Genomic DNA, 9952 nt, shown 5'->3' on the forward strand with positions numbered 1-9952 from the left:
CTAATAGCATATTATCTCTTCTTCGAACACATCCCTATTTTAATAAATTACCGAAAGATGTTAGAACGCTTCTCGATACACCACGTACACGTGCTGTCGTGTCTAATGTAGAACCAGGAGAATATATCCATTTTGATGTAGAGAGAAGCAGGTATTATTAAATATCTTTCACATATTTCCATTACATCTATGGTTAATCAATTGGAACTAGATTTCAATATTGACGGATGTAGTTTAGATAAATCAGACAGCATTCAATTCTGGCCAATCCAATGTAGAGTTGCAAATATACAACATGCAAGGCTAATAGTAGTTGGAATTTATAAAGGTACACATAAGCTAATTGATCCCAATATTTTCCTGGAAAAATTCATTGCGGATATTAAAAAAATCATGTATAATGGAGGTATTAATTTTCATGGTAATAAGATACCAATACGATTAAGATGTTTTATAGATGACGCACCTGCTCGAGCTTTTATTTTGAATCATCGTAGTCATGTATCGTGCCAGCCTTGTTCCAAGTGTAAAGTCTCTGGGATACGTCATAAAGATCGTTATGTTTTCAATGGCATTAATTATCCTCTTCGTACAGATGAAGAATATATCAGGTGTTTAGATGAAGATCATCATAAAGAGGGTAGAAGCCCATTATCAATGCTTCCAATTGGTATGATTTCACAAGTTCCTTTTGAGTACATGCACCTTATATGCTTGGGCGTAATGAAAAAACTCTTGTCTGCATGGATATACGGAAAATATTCACGTCTGTCGAAGTTATCAGGAAGATCCATCTATATTATGTCTACAAGACTAAATAATCTTAAAGAATATTGTCCATCTAATTTTGCAAGACGTCCCAGATCTCTCGATATATGTTCCAAGTATAAAGCGACAAAATTTCGCCAATTTCTTCTTTATACAGGCCCAGTTGTAACGTACGGTGTATTAGAGGAACCATTTTTTATTCTTACACGCAGCAATAAGAATCATGGTCTGCAATTCATCGCCTAGACAACACTTAAGCTTTGCAGAACTTGCGCTACAAAAATTTGTTTATAGAAGTGAAGCTCTATATGGACCAACATGTAATACTTTCAATGTTCACGGTCTTCTACATCTTATCAGCGATGTGAGACGTTTTGTTTAGATTCATTTTCCGCATTTCCTTATAAAAATAATATGTCAATTTTCAAGAAATATTGTAGGAAACCAGGTGTACCTCTCCAACAGTTTTTTAATAGAATGACAGAGATAGAAGTTCATGGAACAAGCAATAATCAAGATGTTGATTCGTCTATTCGTGTATCTATGCCGCATAATAATGATAATAATTGTATTCAATATCGTAAAATTAAATTTAATAACATATCATTAGGTATAGATGTACGTGACAATTGTTGCATCTTACGTGATGGATCGATCTGTATCGTCTTTAATATTGTTGTGGATAATAACTCCTTTCGTTTGGGTGTTAAAAAATTTTTGGAGATTCATGATTTTTATGACATTGACATGGTATCTTCTATTTTTCAAATATATAAGTGCGCTACGTTAAACAGCGAAATTTTGTATGTTCATCCAGATCAAGTCTATGCAAAATGTTACAGGATGCCTTTTCCCAAAAGCACATCGACGGATGATAGCGACAGTGATGGAGAAAATAATTTGGAAACATTGCAATATATTGTCGCTGTTATTATACACAGCGAGAAGATGTAAGATGTATCTATGCTGTAAACTGTTTATTTTTATTTTTACAGGGATGCATACAGGGAACATATGTTCTCTTTTTCTTGCATCTTTCTTTCATATTTTTCTCTCTTTTGCTTTCTAATTTTGTCGCTCTTACATTTTTTTCAAAAGTGGTGAGAGAAAATACTGTAATATTTTCTGTTATATTTATATTTTGCTTTAGTAGGATAGTATGGCCGTTTTTGGCTCAGTTTGTTGTGAGTGTGAGAGAGAGGTTACCGTTGGGGAGAGAGAGATAGTAAGAGAGAGAGATAGTTTCGGAGCAGTTTGTAGGCGCCCGAGGGATGGAGATCGGGCTGGGCGGGTGTATGGGGGGGTAAGTAGGGTGAGAGGGGAAGCGCGGCCGGGGGGAGCGGTGGGTACGAGTCGCCGAGAGCGCTCGAGAGATGGCGCTCGGGGGGTGGTTCCTCCCGATTCGACCTTGACGCGACTCGTTCTTTAGGGGCGCGCGCCGCTTCTAGTGCGCGATCCGCTGTCGCGATTCTTTAGGGGGGCGCGCCGCTTCAAGCGCGCGATCCGCTGTCGCGATTCTTTAGGGACGCGCGCGACGCTTCTAGCGCGCGATCCGCGAGCGGACGGCGGGCGCCCGGCGTCGAGGGGGCGGGGGATCGTCGGTGGGCGGTCGAGCGGACGGAGGGGCGTCCCTCGTCGCTCTCCTCTTCTCGAGGCGCGCGTTAGCGGCGATACGAGCGCGCTTATTGCGTTTCGAGGCGAGTTTTTTTCCGTTTTCCGGCGACGTCGCGCGTCCGGTGGCGAGACGCGTCCGAGAGCGAATATCCGGCTCGGTTAATCGGGGCGGGTCCTCGCTATTTTTCCCCGTTATAAAAGGACGCTGCGACGGTCTCGAGGTATTAGTACGTTCAAGAATATTTCGCGGCGCGACGAAGCGCGCGCCGAGCGCTTTAACGAGATTAGCCGGAAGAGCGGTGAATGTTCGAATCGGAAGTATCGAGAATATACGGAATTTGGAGATACCGAATTGTTTGAAGAAGGAACTACGCGAACGTTATATGGAGCACCGTTTGTACTGTATAGAGGAGATCGGCTTCGCGGAAGAGTTCGTGTGAGAGGCGAGCGAGACGCGATTCGACGAGCCTTTCGCGAATGTCGGAGCCGATGGCTATTTGCTTTATCGCAATTGGAAACGGCGATACGGAATTCCGAAATTTTCGTGGGAGGTGAATCACGTCGTGCATTGTTTCTTTAAGTTCGGTTGCCGATTCGAGAACGGAAATTATTTCGAGGAGGACGAGAGATATTGCACTTATTGCGCGCGTAGCTCGAGTTTCGCGAAAAGCGTATCGACGCACGTGACGAAAACGGTGTATAGCGAAATAGTACCCGCTTGCGATCTCGTCGACGAGGTTTTCGACGTGTCGAATAATTGGTGCGCCGGCTGCGAGACGAGAGCTTTGTTCTATATCGAGAATTACGACGAGGAAGAGACGTGGTTTATTTGTAAAAAATCTTGGCGTTCGTTAGACGACGAGTGACGAATCGAGAAACGATGGAGGCGCGCGATCTTCTCGATAGCGTGCGGAACGTCGCGACGGAGGACGCGTATCGCGCGTGGGCGCGACGGTGCGACGAGTGTCTCGAGTCTCTGAGGGAGAGGTGTCGAGGCGAGCGCCGGGGGAGATCGACCGGAGCGATCAATTCTCTTATCGCTCGAATCGTTCGATTGACGGGCGCGCGTGACGATCTGCGTCGACGTTTCGAACGCGTGGGAGGCGGTGTAGAGAGACGCGAGGGATTCTCGTGGTCCGAGATCGAGACGGCTTTCTCTAGACGCGTTTTAACCGGTACGGTTATTAATTTCGATTATATCGAACCTCTGCGATTTCTCGAGAACGCTAGAGATACCGTGCTCGATCGAATACGCGATGTTATGGATGGATATAACAGTGTTAAGGTCAATACCGCGTTCATCGGCGAGTTCGTCTCGGGCGACAAGATCGGTGTTAAGACTATCGTCACGAAGAATTATCCGCTTCTACCTCTTTTCGACTTGCGAGAGTGGTACGAGAAGCGAATGGTCGACGCTACTCTAGCCGTTGGAGGAATTTCAGGAGCGCGATAGCGGATGGGCGTTATCGCGAATATTCAATTTAACGGTGAACGTGAACAGATACAATCCTATGCGCGCGGGGTGCCACGTCAAATTACCGCGAGAGATCATGTTGAAGAGAGCGGTAATAAACGTGCAATCTAATGACAATGCGTGTTTCGCATGGGCGGTGGTCGCCGCTCTGTATCCAGCCGAAAAAAACGCGGGTCGGGAATTTTCGTACCCGCATTACACGACAGTGCTGAATCTAGAGGACGTTAAATTTCCTATGAGTTTGAACAAAATTACTAGATTCCAGCGTATTAACGACATATCTATCAATGTGTACACCGTTCGAGATAAAAAGGAGGGAACCTGTCGCGTCGTTCCTCTGCGTCTCACTGACGATAAAAAGGACAGACACATTAATCTGCTGTATTTTGACGATACGACGCGACGAGATAACGCGACACATTTCGCGTGGATCAAGAATCTGTCGCGACTCGTCGGCTCGCAACTGAGCGGTAGTCGACATAAATCGCATATATGCGATCGGTGAGTACGAATTAAAAGAATCGTCGCGCGATGTTGATAATGCGCGCGATTTAAAAATGTGCGTTATGTCGCAGATGCATGCCCTATTTTCGAACGAGCGATAAGTTATCGGCTCACAGCGTGGACTGCGGAAGGATGAACGAGTGCGTTATAGTCCTTCCTACCAAAGACGACAAATGGTTAGAGTTTCGCAACTATAGTAGAAAGGAGCGGCTTCCATTCGTGGTATACGCCGATCTCGAATGTGTACTGAAGAAGAAAGAGGAGAGGAGAACGTCGAACACATCTATCGTTCAGCATCACGAAGTCTATAGCGCCGGATATTACGCGCGATGCGCGCTCGATGGCGTTAGCTCGACCTACAAAGCTTATCGCGGCGAGGATTGCGTATTGTGGTTCGTTAAAGAACTGCACGATCTAGCGCTTCGCGCGAAGACTATTCTCGATACCGATGCTCCTATGACGCATCTTACACCAGACGAGTGGGAGAGATTCGTAAACGCGACGCGCTGCAGCGTATGCGAGAAACCGTTCGAATCGGGAGACGCTCGCGTGCGCGATCACTGTCATCTGACCGGACGGTACAGAGGTCCGGCGCAATCGATTTTATCATTAAAGATGTAGCTAACGCTTTTCCCGGCAACGTGGAAGTATTGCCGATAACGAAAGAAACGTACATCTCTTTCACGAAGAACGTCGAGAATGCGTGGGACGAGAGATGGTTCGGGAGACGCTTGAAATTGCGTTTCGTGGATTCTTTCAAATTTCTAAGCGCGAGTCTCGAAAAATTGGCGTCGTATCTAGACAAGAGCGAGTCGAGGATCGCGCGTTCGGAATTTTCCGATCTTAGCGACGCCGATTTCGAGCTTCTCGCGCGAAAGGGCGTATTTCCGTACGAGTATGTCGACGACGTAGATAAATTGCTGGAGACTCGTCTACCGCCGCGCGAGACTTTTCACAGTTCGCTAACCGGTGACGCGATATCCGAGAGCGATTACGCGCGCGCGATAAGAGTCTGAGAGCGGTTTCGCGTCGAAACGTTGGGCGATTATAGCGATTTGTATTTAAAGACCGACGTTCTTCTATTGGCCGATGTCTTCGAAAATTTTCGCGACGCGTGTATGAGGAGTTATAATTTAGATCCCGCGTATTATTACACGTTACCGGAATACACATGGGACGCTATGTTAAAGTATATGGGTGTGCGATTCGAATTGTTAACCGACATCGATATGGTGATGTTCGTGGAACGCGGAATACGCGGCGGGCTAAGTCAATGTTCCAACAGATACGCGCGCGCTAATAACAAGTATTTAAAGTCGTACGATCCTTCGGAACCATCGTCGTATCTCATGTACTTCGATATAAATAATTTGTATGGATGGGCGATGTGTCAATCGTTGCCTTACGAAAATTTTCAATGGGTCGATGACGTTACGAGCGTTGACTTAACGTCCGTGACATCGGACTCGCCTATCGGTTACATTCTAGAGGTCGACCTTGCGTATCCGTCCGACCTTCACGATTCTCACGCTGACTTGCCATTCTGCCCGACGCGCGATAAGCCGCCCGGAAAACGAGACGAGAAGCTTCTCGCCACGCTGTACGATAAGAGCCGTTACGTAATATATTATCGCAATCTGCAGCAATGCGTTCGACACGGATTACGCGTTACGAAAATATACAGAATATTGCGATTCGCGCAATCTTCATGGCTGCGCGAATACATCGAACTGAATACGCGATTACGAATTAACGCGAAAAACGAGTTCGAGAAAAATCTATACAAATTGATGAATAACGCCGTGTTCGGCAAAACTATGGAGAACGTGCGCAATCATTCGAATGTTCGACTCGTGACTCGATGGGACGGGTGATACGGCGCGGAGGCGATGATCGCGAAGCCGAACTTTCACAGTAGAAGCGTCTTCGCGGAGGATCTCGTAGCCGTGGAATTGCGCAAACTCGAAGTTAAGTTCAACAAACCGATCTATGTGGGTATGTGCATTCTCGACATATCTAAGATTTGTTTGTACGAATTTCATTACGAGTACATGCTACCATTGTATCGAGATAAGTGTAGAATAATGTACACCGACACGGATAGTTTCATTTATCGCGTCGAGTGCGAGGACGTGTACGAGAATATGAAGCGCGATATCGACAGATTCGATACGAGCGATTACGCGACGGACAACGCGTACGGTATGCCTCTCGCTAATAAGAAAATACCCGGTACGATGAAGGATGAGAACGCTGGCGCGATTATGACCGAATTTATCGGACTCAGAGCGAAGATGTACGCGCTGCGAGTCGATGGTAGAAGCGATACGAAAAGGATCAAGGGTGTTAAGAGCGGCGTCGTCGCGAGAACGATAACGTTCGACGATTACGCGCGCTGTTTTCGACGGGGGATCGAGATGAAGCGCGAGCAGTTTTGTATAAGATTCGAGTTACACGAGATGTATACAGTGTCGGAGTTGAAGATCGCGCTCAGTCCGCACGATGACAAGCGATACGCAATATCGGGAACTACGGATACGTTATCGTGGGGACATTATAAAATACCGCTGTAAGGAGCAAAAAAAGTATATCGAAAAAATACTATTTACGTTTAATAAAATACTCCGCGAGCGCGATAGAAGAGAATAACGAGCGCGCGTTTCGCGAGGATCGAACTCGCGAGCGTTTCGTAATATTGCGAGGCGCGTTTGCTATTCTATCTACGACGCTATCGGAAACGTTTCTTAAAACATTTAAACTTTAGTAGTTTATTGTTAGTATGAACATATTTTATAAATAATATATTACCATCGTATTTTCGATATAATATTTCGCGGTCGTGCCGAAGATAATAGTTCGAGAAGAATTTCTAACTGAAACACATGTTTTTAACTTAAAAAGAAAAAATTATACCGAAGAGACGCGTTTCTAAATTTTAGATCAAAATATACAAGTTTTACATCACAGGCTTGTATTCTTTGACTTGGAATTTCGAGACTCGAAACATCGGTGGACGTTCTACGAATCGTCTCGAAGAACGCGCGATGAGAAAACGTTGGTTAACATTCTACGAATTATCGCGAAGAGACGCGTTTCTAAATTTCACATCAAAGTATACAAATTTTACATCATAGGTTTGTATTCTTTGATTTGGAATTTCGAGACTCGAAACATCGGTGGACGTTCTACGAATCGTCTCGAAGAACGTGCGTTTTGCGCGAATAATATAATTTGTTGTTATAAATAATATAATTTGTATATCCGAAAATGCGATAAATATTCGCGTTTAATATAGTTTACTTTAATATAGTTTACTTTAATATAGTTTACTTTAATATAGTTTATTTTAATATAGTTTATTTTAATATAGTTTATTATAATAGATTTTAATAAAAAATGGAAATATTCGATCGGTCTTATTTATAATAGATTTTAATAAAGAAATCGCGGAAATGTTCGATCAGTCTTATATGTAATAGATTTTGTTAAAATCTATTATAAATAGGACTGATCGGACATTTTCACGATCCTTCTATTATGCTCTCGAAAGTGTCTTATATAGAATAACGTGAAAAAAATGTTAATGCGAGTTCTGATGTTATCATAGTGACGTAATAGAGAATGTATATAGAGCGCGAGAAAGAGTACGTATAAAGTTTGAAAGAGAGAACGCAGAATACGGCGGCCGCGTAGCGGCGCGAGAGAGAACTCGTATAGAACGCGAGAAAAAATTCGTATATAACGTCAAAAAGACGAACTCGCGCGTGCTTTTGCGATGTAAAAAATCATGGAAACCACTATTCAGTCTAAGTCTCGGCTAATCTGGACTCGATTTGGCAAATTCTCGCGTTCTCTCTCATTCGCATAGAGCATATATCATGCTACATGCAAGCGAGAGAACGCAACGAAGCTTACCACAAATCGGGTCGAGATTAGCCGCGAGTTAGACAGATCGATGATTTCCATGACTCTTTATTATGTTTTCGAAAGTGTTATATATCGAGCAACGCGAAAAAAAGGTTACCGCGAGATACGACGTTCGCTTAACGACACGATGAAGAACGTATATAGAGCGTAAGAAAGAGTCCGTATAAAGCGCGAAAGAGAGAACGCAGGACATGGCGGCCGCGTAGCGGCGCGAGAAAGAATTTATATGGAGCGCGAGAGAGAACTCGCATGGAACGCGATAATAATTTAATATATGTAGTTATATTTAATATATGTAGTTATATTTAATATATGTAGTTTTATTTAATAAAAATACATTTTTATCATAATACAGCTGTTTTATTTATCCAAGAATTGTGCGATTCGTCCATTCCTAACCATTTCACGTAAACCTCGTCGCCCTTTCGACGCAGCACCTTTTCCACGAGATACACGTCGGGATCGCCGACGCGCAGCAACTCGTGCTCGTAAAATCCTCCGGCGATCGGCTCGCCGCGCGAATCCTTCAACAGATACGTTACGGGATTAGTCCGTTGTATCTTAGTTATTCGAAAAATCTCTGTAGTCCAGTTGGGTGTGAGGCCTTTCTCGAAGATCGTCTTAAATTTGCTGACGCGTACCGGATCGGCTACTTTGAATTTCGCCGGAGCCGGGATCTTTATATTGCTGTATACAGTATTTAAAAGTTTATCGGCGATCGCTGGAGTCACGTCGACGGGTCTCATACCTATAGTGCGATGTTTTCGCGCGTTATATTCCTCGACGAGTCGAGATAACTCGTCGATCCACTTGTACGTTCCGTTCAGCGTGAAGTATTTCCACATAGAATTTTTGAGCGTACGTGTTCAAGAAAGTAAGCGTTTTATAAATTATATTATTAATTTTGTTTCTCGAACGTTCTAAAGCGAGACGTTACGTGCGAAGCCTTGTTTTCATTCCGTTTTTGCGGTTTCTTCGTATCGTTCGATTCTGACAAACACCTCGTTGTCGATAGCCGATTGGAATCGAACGATCGAAATTCCTCCTTTTTTGTAGTACCCGTATCAACCAGGACTATTGTACGTGGATCGCAGAGAAGGTTTTTCGTTAAGACACTTCGTCGCAAGCCTTCACCGGGAGCATACCGAACGCCTCACGCTCATAAAGTTATAATTAAACGATAATTCGCGTGTCCGCTCATATCTTGCTGTCGCGTGCGATTACCTAAGACGGTCCGGGAGTTGGTGTCGAAAGGAATAAATACTGTTCAACAAACTAAACCCGGACAAATCAATTACGTCCTATCTCTCCGATCGGCGAAACAAATATATTCTGTTAATGTGGACGTGTAAATCGAAGGCGCGGCTACATTAAATGGTCCTTCGAGCCGGATGTTGGAAAAACAGATAGTGATTCGGTAATCAGTTCGCGGAGTGCGAGTGAGAACGCTGACACGCTAAGGTAACAGCACTTATAAAAACTATCGCGAGACGGAGACGGTGCGCGATATCAAAACATCTATCCGCATTCCGCTGCCGTAAATAATAACGCGAGCGCGTTGAAAGGACATCCGGGAAAATAAAGTGCGCGAAGTCAACTTTGCATCCCTTTGCATTATTAAAGTTGTGCTCTTAAGCACAACGTATCATTATTATTTGCGCCCTG

The 9952-nt window shown here is 44.2% G+C and overlaps 2 pseudogenes; both read left to right on the top strand.

Annotated features, from left to right (window-relative positions):
- The first annotated feature begins 393 nt into the window (after positions 1-393).
- Positions 394-1722, top strand: LOC138943614 (uncharacterized; annotated as a pseudogene).
- A 1540-nt stretch (positions 1723-3262) lies between these two features.
- Positions 3263-4361, top strand: LOC138943616 (uncharacterized; annotated as a pseudogene).
- The last annotated feature ends 5591 nt before the right edge of the window (positions 4362-9952 follow it).

Source organism: Polyergus mexicanus, unplaced genomic scaffold (genome assembly GCF_030449975.1).
Source record: "Polyergus mexicanus isolate NDT 795.1 unplaced genomic scaffold, iyPolMexi1.0 SCAF_28, whole genome shotgun sequence".
In the NCBI taxonomy this organism is placed as follows: domain Eukaryota; kingdom Metazoa; phylum Arthropoda; class Insecta; order Hymenoptera; family Formicidae; genus Polyergus; species Polyergus mexicanus.